At 40.4% G+C, this 13,358-nt stretch overlaps 1 long non-coding RNA gene across 2 annotated transcripts; it reads left to right on the plus strand.

The window, feature by feature from the left end:
* On the plus strand, positions 1-3,500 carry LOC112963512. Of its 2 annotated transcripts, none has more exons than XR_003252624.1 (3): positions 1-87; positions 568-701; positions 1,213-3,500. It is a non-coding gene; the product is annotated as an uncharacterized LOC112963512 (long non-coding RNA). The 2 variants fall into 2 exon arrangements; XR_003252623.1 differs by having other exon boundaries at positions 2-252.
* Positions 3,501-13,358: the final 9,858 nt, after the last annotated feature.

Genomic DNA, 13,358 nt, shown 5'->3' on the forward strand with positions numbered 1-13,358 from the left:
CGCGGAGCTGCAGTTCGCCTCGCTACTTTATTTCCTCTATAAAAAGTCAGCTGCGGATTTTGAATCTCCTGTCGTTATCTACAACAGGTCACATGATTTGATTTTTTTTTTCTTTTTTTTAATGGGGGAACACTGAGACAATACACTGCAGCTTGTTTTTATACGACACATTTTTATATTGCACCTGCAATACACAGGCTCACATAGTTTCACAGAGAGCTGTAAACTATACCATAAAGGAAGGTTTTTMAGGTGAGATTTAAGGACAGTAGCGGCTTGAAGCAGATAGGAAGGGAAGATAGGATTCCAGAGATGAAACAGCCCAAATAAAAAGGGATTTTATCTGTGGATAGTGGAGAGGAGCAGGCTGAGCCTGGAGGAGCTGYCAGGAGAGGAGCTGGGTGCGAGGTTTGGGGAAGTCAGGTGGCCTGAGTTCGCAGAGCATTTCAAGGAGAAAAAGGTGACCAGTTGTGAAGGCTCAGAGGCTCGAGGGAAGCTGGAGAAGTTGAGGATGGGTAAAACATTGAGGGATGCTTAACAGTATTTTAGCATTTATGTTTTTTGTAGAGCAGAGGAATTTGAGAATATCCTGCGGAAGACATTGCAAGAGGATGCACACAAGGATTTCAGCAAAGATAATGTCCAAGCAGAGATGTTCCACTGGCAAGAGTATGCTATRTCAAACACTGTGGGCCGAGTAGGTAGGTCTATAACCCTGGCAAAAACACTTAGTGGGTGGAAGGCCCCTAATTTTTCTGGTTTGAGTATTTGAGTCTGGATCAACATGAGAAAATGCTGGTGCAACCAGCATGGAAGTGCTAACATAGTTTTACAGCTATTTTGGTAGAGATTATTCACACTTGGCTGTCTTTGCTGATGCAATAAGCCTTCCAAATGCCAGGTTGCATGAACAGAAGATGACCTGCATTGCATGTGGGTATCACAGCATTCCCCACGACATTATTTGGAGTGCTTTCATGGTCTTGGCAGTAATCATAAGGAGCTATGGGGAGTGATGATCACGTTCCTCCAAGCTTCCCCACGATCATCTTTTTTTAATATGTTTTTTTAAAACCCCAAGTTCCATTTGGTTCATCTCGGACTACTTTCTTTGTGCCAGGTTTCCTCTCTTAATTTGAGATAAAGATGCAGAATAGGAGGGTGGAACATTCACAGCGTCTCTTTAAAAAAGGGCAATTGGTTCTTTTGCAGTTGTGAGCAACCAGCACAACAGCTGGCAGTACAGCAGCAAGAATGAAAAGGGGAAAGGCAGACAGTGAACAAGATGGACATCTCCTGCCACGAGTTATTGACCAGCAACACATGGTGGAACAAATGTTAAGTTAGTGGATTGAATGTCAAGGGGGAGGGACAGCAGAACATTCAGATGTAGTGTTCCTGGAGTTGTGTATGAAGCTCATCAGCTTTCTAATGTGTCAAAATGAGAAAACTCAGCTGTGGTAATGCTGGAGTAAGTGGACTTCTTGAAGTACAGAATGAGTGTGTTTGGTACAGTCAGAAGCTGCCACAACTCAAAAAGGCAAGCAAATGAGAAGCAGAGGGCACAGACTTGTATGTCATCTGGAGAAAAAGAGCCTATAGTCAGACTGTCTCTGAGAGAGAAAATCCGTAAAAAGAGGGCCAGGCTTATTCTTAAAGTAGAATAAAGAGTGCATCTAAGAAGTAACTGTAAATCTTGATCCACTGTGAATGGAAGATACAATATTAAAGAAATAGCATTCAATTTTCTCTTTTGAAAATCTTAAAAATGATAGGCTAAAAAACCCCACTGAACTCAAGTAGGAWAAGGAAAGAGGAATGTATATGATCAGGGAAATGACTAAGCTGTTAACCACCTAGAAGAGGACATCTGACTCTGAGAAAGCAACAGAAATCAGCTAAAGGAGATGGGAAAAGTCAAAAGTGACCCTGAGCCAGCAAATGAAAACAGAAGACCGTTTTCTGTAGAACACTGCAGAGAAGGAGTAGGAGGCTATTCATATAAGTTAATAGGAGTAGTTTTGATTTTTAAGAGTACACAAATGTTCAGCAGGACATAGGACCTCCAAAAGCATGTGGAACTTGATATGCAATGAGATGTTCGTCTTCATGGAACAACTTTATTCTGTCAGGCATAATTTTGCTTCGACAGAGCAGTAGTCAAAAACAGCTCCAGATTATTAAGCAGGGGATCGTGAGACAARGTGAAACACCAAGAGAGAGGTGAAAGGTTTTACAGATATGCTGGTGATTCGATGATCCATGGCAAAATGGAACAACTGGTGAACATTACTCCCTCATTAATAATGTCACAATTGAAACAATATTTAATCTCCTTAGCCTGCATTACTTAGAYCTGTTTATCATGTTTTAAGGCTTCAGTCACCTTGATATCTCAACACAACTTATATTCTTAAGGGCCATATACTCATAATATCTCTTTAGAAAGTATTGGCACAAATTTTCTGAAATAAGTTTATTCTATTTTTTACCCCTTCTCCCAAATCCACTTAATATATCTGCTAACGCAGAGGACCTTTTGTGTTTGCTTCTGCTGTAGTAGATTGTTATTTCTTTTTATTTTGCTAAAGGTTTAGAAATCACTTGAGAAATCTTAGCAATGTATTTATTCTGAGGTAGATTTATCATCAGAGCAGGTAATGGAAGGTCTCCACTTCAGTGGGCTTTGGATTAGGTGTTTAGTGATAACACCATTTCAGTTCTTCTAATCTAGTTGTTTGGGATTCAGCATGCAGCCCCTGAAGCTGCTGAGAATTTCACCATAGGCTTTAATGAGAGCAGAAACAGCCCCTACTTATCAAGAGACAGGCTATTTCAATCCAGAAGTAAGTACAAGACTTCCTTGAACAATTAGTTTAAATTTGTTTTGATTTAAGTCTGAATCTCACTAGATTTTTTTTCCATGGTCACTTTGACCTCTGTTCTGTACCTTGTACTAACAGGATGAGTTGGAGTTTTAGTTACCCAGGCCTCCTGGAAATTTGGCCCAGCAGTCATTTGGCAGTGGCCTTTCATGAGCAGCATTGCCAGGTCTCTATTTCAATGCTCACGTTCAGAGATATGAAGAACTAGAGTCCAAATTCTGCTTTCATTTGCAAGCCCAGAATGCTGCTGACTTCAAGGGGGTTGTAGAATTTTAGCCAAGAGTAGAAATTGGTAGCCAAGAGTAGAAATCTTTTCAGATTCCCTCATGCTTGTGTTTATGTGATGTTATCATCAAGAATTAACAGCATGCTTCATGCTACATTTTGCTTTTAAATTACATAAAGGATATTTACTGTGCCGATGTCACATAGTTTGTGAGAAAGATGCACATATGGAAATGAAAGAATGCTAATTACCATTAGGATTTCCAGCTTTCAGCATTTATTTTCCAAAACAACTCAGGGAATATTTTTCATCAAAAAAAAAATAGAAATGAAAATCCCATTTTTTGGCATTTATGCGTGACATTCTGGAGTCTTACTCAAGCCTGTTATGAAAATGGTCAGAATAAAAAGGTCTAGTAATGTACAAAAAGTCCAGTAGTCTGCTTTGAGTTTCTGTACTTACTGTTTTTTCCCATAAGAGAGACATGAGTCCGTCTCTAAAAGAACTTAATGTTTTTCTGCCTCTCAAGAGGTGGGAAAAGAGAGGGAGATCTGGGGAGAGCTGAGCGATCACAAAGGACAACAGGTAAAAACAAAGGTAGAGTGTGAGAATCAAGGGATCAAAACTGTAAAAACAGGATACTAGGCAGAGCATCTCTCACTGCCCACTACTATTTGAAGGCATCCAAGCAGCCAGTAGAGCCAGGCCAGTAGTGCCTTGCCTGGAGTCATGGTACCAGGTACGGACCCAGCACCAAACTGATTTCTTTAAAGCTGTGAAGGGGCCCTTGGAGCAAACTAGCTGCTCCAAGCAGTATCTTTCTTGAGCAGGACACACTGTAGGACAGAGGTCCTGTGCAGAGCAGAGCTCCAGTCTGTTCTGGTCAGAGCTGCTGGGCTGCTCAGCCTTTTTGAAAGTGAGGCAAATTGTTTTGCCACACAGTTACAAATCTGGGAGCCTCAGTTCTAGATAGCCTTGTTTAGAAATCTGGGCTGGGACCTTTTAAAGCCTTAACAACTCCCTACTTAGGCTTTTAATATGCATGTTAAATAGTTCATTGAGTATGGCCTGGTATTTAGAACAGTATGCCATTCTTGGCTGATGAGTAACTTCAGGCAAAGAAATTATTTTGTACCTCTGTGCTTTTTCTTCTCCTGCATTCGCTTTGTCTATCTAGATAGTAAAGTCTTTCAGGGAGGGAGTGGCTAATGCTATGCATGTCTAGTGATTAACACAGCCAACTCCAGCCACACTGAGAGCCTCTCTGTGCTCCCAAATGCTACCCTTAACAGTAATCCTACACATGTGGGCCTCTGTCTATGCTTGACTTTCAACCTACTGTTAAAACATGGTTTTATTATTAGTTAGTAGATAAAACTAAAATCTAGACTCCTAAATTACAATGTTAGATTTAGTTTGCAACGTTAGCAATTTTGTGTTGCCTCCTGCATGGAGCGGAGCTCTTAGCTAGGACTCTGTCAATGGATTCTTGGTTTTAGAGACAATGAAATGGCTGGCCTGTTCTGTGTAAATGATCTTGGTGCCACAATAGCAAGCAATATACTTGAAATGCCTCTCAAGGATCTAACTACAAATATAAGAGGACAGAGAGGTGTACACACCATCCAGAGGGCTTGCTTATATGTTGTGCAATGACTTTAAAAATAGGGATGGCAAATGCTAGAGAAATGAGCAGAAATGATTTGACGTGTAATACAATGTAGTCATATTGCTGGTTTCACGTGATATTGCCAGGCTGACCCTAGTATTTGTCTTGCAGTTTTTCTAAAAGCTATCAGCCACTGCTCATGAGATACAGAATAAGCTGTTYGGAGACACACTGGCATGGCAACACCATGAAACCAGCAGTGTTGCCATTCAGTGCTTAACAGAAGAATTTGAGCTCAAAAGTTGCCAGCGAACAATGTTTTAGGAATGCTACTTCTAAATGAAAGACCAGTGGAAAGAAAACGGCATTGAGAATAGCATATTCCATTCATAATACATGAAAATTGCTGGCAAAAATGAGTTACGATTTTGGCTGAACCTTTCCCCACTCTAGGTTATTAAGACTGAAAAAAGCTCGAGTTATAGATGAGATGGATTCTTTCATATTGTCCTTAAGTTGACTAATGAAAGTCTTTCATATTTTGTTATTCTAACCATCCCAATAATGAACAAGTCAATCTGAAATCCAGCAGTGACATTTCTGAGWCAAGAGGAGATATGTCCTGCAGTGGCAAGTGATAGGAAAGGAGACGTTCTTTTTATATATTCCTCCAGGCTAATGGAAATAATWAAGAATACTTCCATTGGCTTTGATTTAAACAAATGCATTGTATTTCCTAGAGGGAACAGATGACTAAAAACAATATGAATTCTTGTCCTTTTAAGAGACCAATTCAAATATATTATAGTTGGCAACAGTTGCCATTTTCAGACTCTTTATTGGCACAAAGTGGGATGATGCTCAGGTCTCTGATGCTTAAGAATATTACCAATAACAGCAGAGCTGGCATTGCTGATGGCAGTGAAAAAGACACTTGAGCATAGATCAGAACAGGAAAGACCATTTCCTCCATCTGAAATAAGGCATGGATGAACTGCCCATCTTCCTAGATCATGCTGAGCTCTCTGCAGAATCCAAGGGGTTAGGAGCAGAAAAAGCTATCATGCATTGGAGCTGCAATTGGGGTATAGGACTTTCTGATGGCTTTGGCATCCTATGGCTGTAGAGGTACCTGCCAGGTTTGGAGGTACCTTTTCKAGGTCTACAAAAGAAACCTTATCCTCCAAGGAGCAACATTTGCTAAGTTTGCCTCTCATGAACACGTTCTGTCACTTTCAGCACAGGATGGCACAAAGTGGGTCAGGGATTCCCAGGATAAAACAAGAATATGGGCTTCCCATTCAGGGTCTGATCCAACTCTTAGCATAGCCGAAGGAAAGGCTCTGACTGACATTGTTGGAATTGGTTCAGCCAGGCAGACTGTATTTTATTAGGGCTTTCAAGGAGCAAAATGTCATAATTTTTGCTCCTGGGAATTCCTAGTCTCAGGAACTGTCAGTCTGATGACTGTCACAAATACCAGATCCTCTTGAAACTTGTAAGGAAAGGTTCTGTATCAGCAGTTGAAGTGTCTGCTCATCTATCTACCTACTTGTTTAGGAATGCCAAGAGCACTGGGCTACTAAGGGTTTGACACTCTTGCTTGTTCTGTTACTGTATCTCTAACCTTGCTATTTCAGATAGGCTATTTGTCAATGCCAGAGAAATCTGCTGCAGCAACAGAGGGAATATCTGGTGTCAGTATCTCCAGCTCCTTGATTGAACTACCTCATTAGAGAAACTAAAATGTCCCTTTGATTGCTTAGAAGTAAACCATTTGTTTTGCAAAAATCTCCGAGCAGTTATTCACTTCTTGTAAAATTATAATGCCTGAAGTCTTTCTCTAATGCAGCCTTGAATAGCTGGAATGACTTGAAATTTGCAACGAATAAAAAGTTTTTTAGCAAAGCAGATATGATCACTGTTTCCCTAAGTGAGACAATTAATTTTCACTGTCAAAATGTAGGCAGATTTTGTTTGATTTAAAAACAATAAAATGTTTTACTGGAGAAAATAATAAAACAGGGCATTTCTGTAGCTTCACAGATATGTATGATGTGTTTGGGATTTTGAATGTTATCATTAGGAAATTTGGAGTTGACACTTTTAAGATACGTAGAACACATACTTTGTCCCATAATAGCCAAGTATTTTGTCATGATCAGCTTTGAGTTTTCTCATAAATGTTGGCAGAGGATATCAAGCTGAAATGGGATGACTGTTCTCCCGGTAGTCTACAGTAGGAAAGAAGCCTAGGGACTCTGAAAACTGATAGCTACGTCTGCTTTTGGGTAGTACCYTTCATTTGAGGATCTTAAAGCAATCACAGAAATCCCTAAGTCTTTCCAGCCAGAAATATGACGCAGCGTAACTGCTYTCCTCAAGCGTACTTTCCTCTTTGTTGTGCAGCATCAGGAGGGACAGAGTCTATTYGTCTCTGACCTCCATGCTGGCAATTTCCCAAGGAATTGCTAGTGAACATAGCTTACAGACCACACTCCCTGTAATCTCTACATAGGGTAGAAGGAAAGGATAGAGATAAAGAGAGGTGCTGAAAGCCTGTCCTGTTCCAGTTTTTTAACAGAGAGAAATCCTTTGGCAACCATCACATACGAGTAGCTCTCAGGCAGCTCCAGCCTATGTGAAGATCCAAAATGACATAGAGAATTAGGGAACAGTAGAGGCCTATTCATCCTATCCTTGCTACATTTTAAAAAAACTAGATGTGATCCAGCACACAGTATTTAATTTAATTTCATCTGAAGAAAGCCTGGTGCCTGATTTTCCATACTACCTTTTAATATCTTGTACACTGTACAGTGCATAAAAACAATACATAGTAGCAACTTACCGGTGATAGACACAGTAAATGCCCCGATGGTCTTCATRAACAAAAGTACGTGCAGAGAGAGGTTGAGGATTTGGATCATTGAAGGATCTGTGGTTGAAGAGAGGTTTTGCCTTAACATCGCACTCACAGGAACATTCACAATCCTCCTGTAAACAGCATAGCTAACRTTTCATAATGTGTGTCAGTCAAATCAGAACTTCAGACTTCTATAGTTCCTCCTTTCTTCCTCATGATGCTTTCCCCTCTTCATCTTTCTCCCTCTCTGCTCTTCACATTTCTCTCTTCTCTTCTGCTGCCTTATGCAATACTTACCACCGAGCAGAGGGATTATGACACAAGTGGGGAGATATGACATCAGAGGGATAAGTCATGGCTCCCTCCCAGCTTTCTTCCCTCTACTTCTTTTCATCCGTTTCTACTTCTCCTCTCTTAAAAGAAAGAGGAAAATTGTGACACAAGAAAGAAGGACCTTCTCCCAATCTCTCTTCTAGTATTATTTCTGCCTCATTTGCACTCTTTCACATGCACTCAGCAGACATGTTGGTTGAAAATATATTTCACAGAAACAGGCATATGCACATGAACAAAATGTGTCTGTGTATGAATTCTGGTGAGTGTGAACTGTGTACGCAGTTACTTGATTTGCTTACCCCACATCAGTTTTGAAAGCAGATATTTGTGTGATATAATGCCTCTTGTACTTATCATTCATGTGGATAAGAACGTTTCTTTCCTGTCCACTCATATGTAATTATTAAGTTTCTCTTAAAAAATATGGGCGTGTGATTTCATTCTTTTGTTTAAACATGGCTAGAATTTGAGATAATATATTTATGGCCCCTCAGTCCTTCAGTCTTCAAAATTCCCTATGGCTGAGTTAGGCGAGAGAGAGGTGGTAACCTAGCTTTTAATTCAGCTGGCCCAGTTCACAGTTTAAAATACTGATAGAGGTGCACTGGTGCTAAGATGCTGGACTATGAACTATGGTATAGACACACAACCTGTTGTGCTACCCTTGTGCTGGTTTCAGTAATATCCAGCAGAAAATTCTGGGAGAAGCTCTGACCTTAGCACTGAAGCAGCGATAACTACTTGCTAAATGTGCTGCAGATGATCTGTCAAAAGTCCCTTTTCTTGGAGACAGGAATTGGGAGAAATATAAACCATAAAACAGAAAGCTGTCTACTAACAAAATATCCTAGTGTAGTCCAAAATCAGTATTAAATCATGATAGAACTGACAAAATCATAAACATTGAAGACCCATGTATTAGTCCATATCTATCAAAAAAGATAACTCTTCTCCATATGCATATGCATTCATGTTCCCACAGGACACAAGAAGTCTAAGTTCAATACAATTTGTATCAGACTGTTTCCATTGCAACAGAGCAAGGAACATCTTATACTTAACTGGAATCTAAACATTCTGGATAATTTTTTCCTCCATTGCTGCAACAGATTTTTTGTGTGACCCTGGGCAAGATATGTAATTTCTCTCTGCCATGGAGTTAGATAATACTTCCATACCCTATAGCTTGTGCTGCAAGTTGCTGAGTTTCAAAGACAAGTCTGCTCATTAACAAGGATTATGTGTAGTCCTGAAGTGGGGAGAAGGCCTGCAAAAGGCAGATAGAAGTGGGATGGCCTAAAATGTCATTGAAGTCGGTGGGAGCTGAGGGCACAATAGGTGCTCAGGAGTTCTCAGGAGCATTTACCTAATCAAGGTACTGGGAGCAGGTTTACCGTAGAGAGGGGAAAGCATTTATACACTTCATACTCAGAGGGCAAATGGCAAAGACCATTAGATTTCTGATTGATACAACTTGCAGAAAACGTTTCAATGGAGTCAGGACTAATTCTGCTCCTGAGGAATGAGTTCCTGCTGATGTCTGGGGAAGTGTTTGAAAAAAACTTCTAAGGGGTCATGTCCTGTGAATGACAGGGTGACAGAGAGCAGTATTTCACGGTCAAGCAGCTCTGCTTGTTAAGCAGAGCAGAGTAGTTATTGGATGTGCAGGTCCAGCAGCAGGACTGGGGTTCCTGGGGGAGAAGAGTCTGAGTACATAGTTACAAAGATAGAGGAAAACAGGGGTGAGCATTAGCAGAGAGCTGGGCRTAGGCTATCCCTTACACCACTACGTGTATTAAATTGAATAAAGACCAGGGGGAGACATTGGTGAGTGCTAGCATTTGGGAAGACACTAGTAATTCAAATTCATTTGATGGGTAAATTGACACTTTTTATGAATGGGTTTTATACCTTTTAAAATGGTTTCCAGCAGTTGGCAGGGTAACAACTGTGGACAGATCAGAATAAACAGCACTGACCATTTCTGTGTAGAGACGAGCATCTTCTACCTGCAGTTCTTGAGTTCCTTTTGTTAGCTGTTAGCTTCACTGCAAAAAACATATGCCAGAGAATCAACACTTCAGCTTGACAGCACTCTTTGTCATGTCCAGGTAATTAAAATAATGCCRCTGCACCTGGTAGAACTATAAAAATGTCCTTATAAAAGTCTCAGCAGCATTTAATATTTTATTCATTGCAATGTGCTGTGTTTTGCCTGCAGTAAAACAGCCTCATGTAAGCGAGACACTGTACAGYTGAGGGCTGACAAACATTTTCCCTTCAATACATTACTTCAGTTGAGTGGGGTTTTTTTTCCTTCCTCTTTTGAATCCTTGTCTTTTAATTTTTCTTCTGCTTTCAAGACATTAAAAACAAAACAAACAACCCCCAAACCCCCAACCCTTTCTTTGTTAGAAGCAGGCAACCGGAACAGTCAGTGTTTAAGCTTTCAACCCCTTTCCACATGCAGAGAAGACAGTGCGTGAAAACTTTAATTCCCAGAGAAATATATTCCATTTTTTAATCTTGCAATGCCTGAATAATTGCCTTGCATATAACATTATCTCTCCAGTTAGTGACTCAGGAACTAGAAGGAAAAATAAAACAAAGTTTAATATATACAAAATACTGTTGATAGTTTTATTACAGAAGGAGTTGTAAGCCAAACTACACAAGCATAGACATAGCTATTAAAGGAAAAATTACAAGGTTGCCAGCATGAACTGTTCAGAAATAAATAGTCAGGCCTTCCAAAGCCATGAGATCGGCTTACAGACTTCTGGTTTTCAAAATACAGGTTCAGTATGTTCTTATTTGTCTTCACTTTTTGATATGCTGGGGAATCACATGAAACCAGCTTTACTTTACAAATATGGAGACTGGAAACTTTTTGTTTGTGTAATTGAGATTCTTGAATGACTAACATGACTCCAGAATCAAGAGATTTTARAAATTCACCACATGGCCTGCAGTAAAATTATGAGATTTGGCATTATTAGCCTATTCCAGGCTAGCAACCTATCAGATATTACCATATATGTAGTTCCTTGCAAGTATGCCATCCTTTTCCACCCAGTAACCTTGCCTAAACAGAAAGAAAGGACTCTAAGATTTACAGATGTTGTGTAGCACAAAGGGAGATAAGAGCAGGTCGGGACATCAAGAAAATCTCATTATGTTCTCTGTGTCTGCTCAAATCATCCATCAGGACATGTGCAGTAGGTCTGATTCATYCCCAGATCATGGATGTAACTATAGGAGCTCCAGTGGAGATTGCACCAACAATGCAATGAGCAACATGACGAACATCCATCATATGTAGATTGTTTTCTCATCCTTTTTTTCAGGAGAAGGACTGCATGTCTTGGCAGGTACTGTCAGTGCTCTCTTTATATCCAAGAATGCAAGCTCTAGGAATTACATCTGGCACAAGAAGCAGAAGATGGTCATGTTTGTGACAGCCCTGAGCCCTKGAGGGAATTCATTACTTACTCTTGGATGGGGCCAGTCCTGCGCCCAGACAAGCTGCACTGTCATTTTGCAGAATCCCATTTATCCAAGGGATGCAGCTGCCAGCTAGGTGTTTACTCTGAAGGTCGGGGTGAGTGGGTAGGCTGAGTCCAGCCCTTTGAGCATCTTGCTACAAGGCTCAAAATTTATCTAGAGACTAGAAAAAGGAGAAAAGGCTTGGATGAAGAAAATTAAGAATGATATTCCGTCTAACTCCACCAGGCTGTGTGAAGGTGAAAGGATGAAATGAATATGACAAGCCCAAGTCAAATCAGCGGCACAGTCAGCCATATGCTGAAAGTGGAGCCTTACAGGATAATCAGCCCTACTGTGAATTTCATCTAAAGCCAACCATTGATACAATTAAAAAAAAAAATCTCAGCAAAAGCAATCTATATTTCCTCAAGTAGTTTTGGATGCTCAAACACTAAGTCATTGTGCTGATGTGAAAAGCAAAACTCTCRTTTTAGATGGAAAAGGAAAATCACTCATTTAGTTTCACTGACTGCATTCAGTGACAGCTGCAGTGTTGCCAATTATGGCCATTTTATTGCAGGTCTTAGTATTCACTGCTTTTCTGGAAACAAGAAGTTTTGTGCAACTCCTACAAAAAAAATGAATGCCCTGAATTTCTAGTCTTCATGGTTGCAAAGAGCTTGAGACCAGAAATGGGTGTGCCTCACAAGTTCAGAAAACCCAAAGGCAAATAGAAAATAAGCATTTTATTGCTTTTAATCATCCTTGTGATTTTAAGTTGTGCATAATTTTTTTTGGCAGCCTGACTCACAGTTTTTATATGTTCATATGGGGCTGCAGTAGCCCACAAAGAATGAAAAGCAACTGTAAGAGTCATAAGGTGATGCTTACCCAGGTGAGAGGTTAGGGGCAGCAACCAAACAAGTATGAAACATTTTGCATTTGCCAGCAATTGCTGTTTCATGTTCACACTGGCCAGCTAGCAAACACCAAAAAAGGTATTTTACTGGAGCAGAGAAAGTTAATGAAGAGCAGGGAGACAGGATTCCTATCTAACCCTGGAAAAYAGGCTAAAGCTGATCCTGAGAAAAATATACTGGAATCTAACTGCTACTGTTGTGTTAATGAGAGGTTGGGAAAGCAGAGAGGGAAGGCATGTGTTTAYATCGCAGAGCTACTAATAAAAGATTTGTGTTGTCTTGATTCTGCTACTGACTCATCGAGCAGGGTTAGGCCTACTTCATTTCTCACTTCAGAGTAGATGAGACTTAACTATAGACCCAGACSCTGTCACATTTATGCACGTTGAGTAACACTTTCTTCCCTGGTGACACTATTATGGAGTAAGAAACTCCATAGTTCATAGCAAGTGAGTGACTCTCAGGACCACCTGTAGAAACAAAAAAATAATATGAAGTGCCTGCAGCACAGAAGTGTGCTAAGGCTTAGCTAATCAGGTCTGTGCCTAATGCATCAAGGCGTTGATAGGCTTAGTGTAGATCTCAGGCTTGGATCAACTACTGCTTCTCTAGAGGTTTTCCTTCGAGAGCAAATAAGCAAGAACTGAGGAAAGTCTGGGAGTTCAGATTCCCTCAGTCTGCAAACCCAGTGACTCATTGTCTGGAGAAGCTTGCAAAGTGTGAGGGACAACCACGTAGGTCCCTCTTCCATGCTTAACTCAAACAGGAACAGAGAAGGTGAAGGATCCACTCTTAATCACGTCTTTCTGGAGATGCTTCCGAAAATGCTTCTACTTACACCAGTATATGACACTGCTCCAAAACTGATGAGTTTAAAGCCCAGAGCAAAACCCATGCTTGTAAAAGCTGTAAAGGCCTTTGAGCATATGCAGTGTACAAGCACCACAACTTGCCAGTAAGAGTGCTATTCAGTAAACTCTTAGGAGTTTTTTCGTGTTTAACCAAAAGCTTGTTTCAAAATACAATTTTA

The sequence above is a fragment of the Apteryx rowi genome, unplaced genomic scaffold (assembly GCF_003343035.1).
Source record: "Apteryx rowi isolate R43461 unplaced genomic scaffold, aptRow1 scaffold_17, whole genome shotgun sequence".
Taxonomy (NCBI): domain Eukaryota; kingdom Metazoa; phylum Chordata; class Aves; order Apterygiformes; family Apterygidae; genus Apteryx; species Apteryx rowi.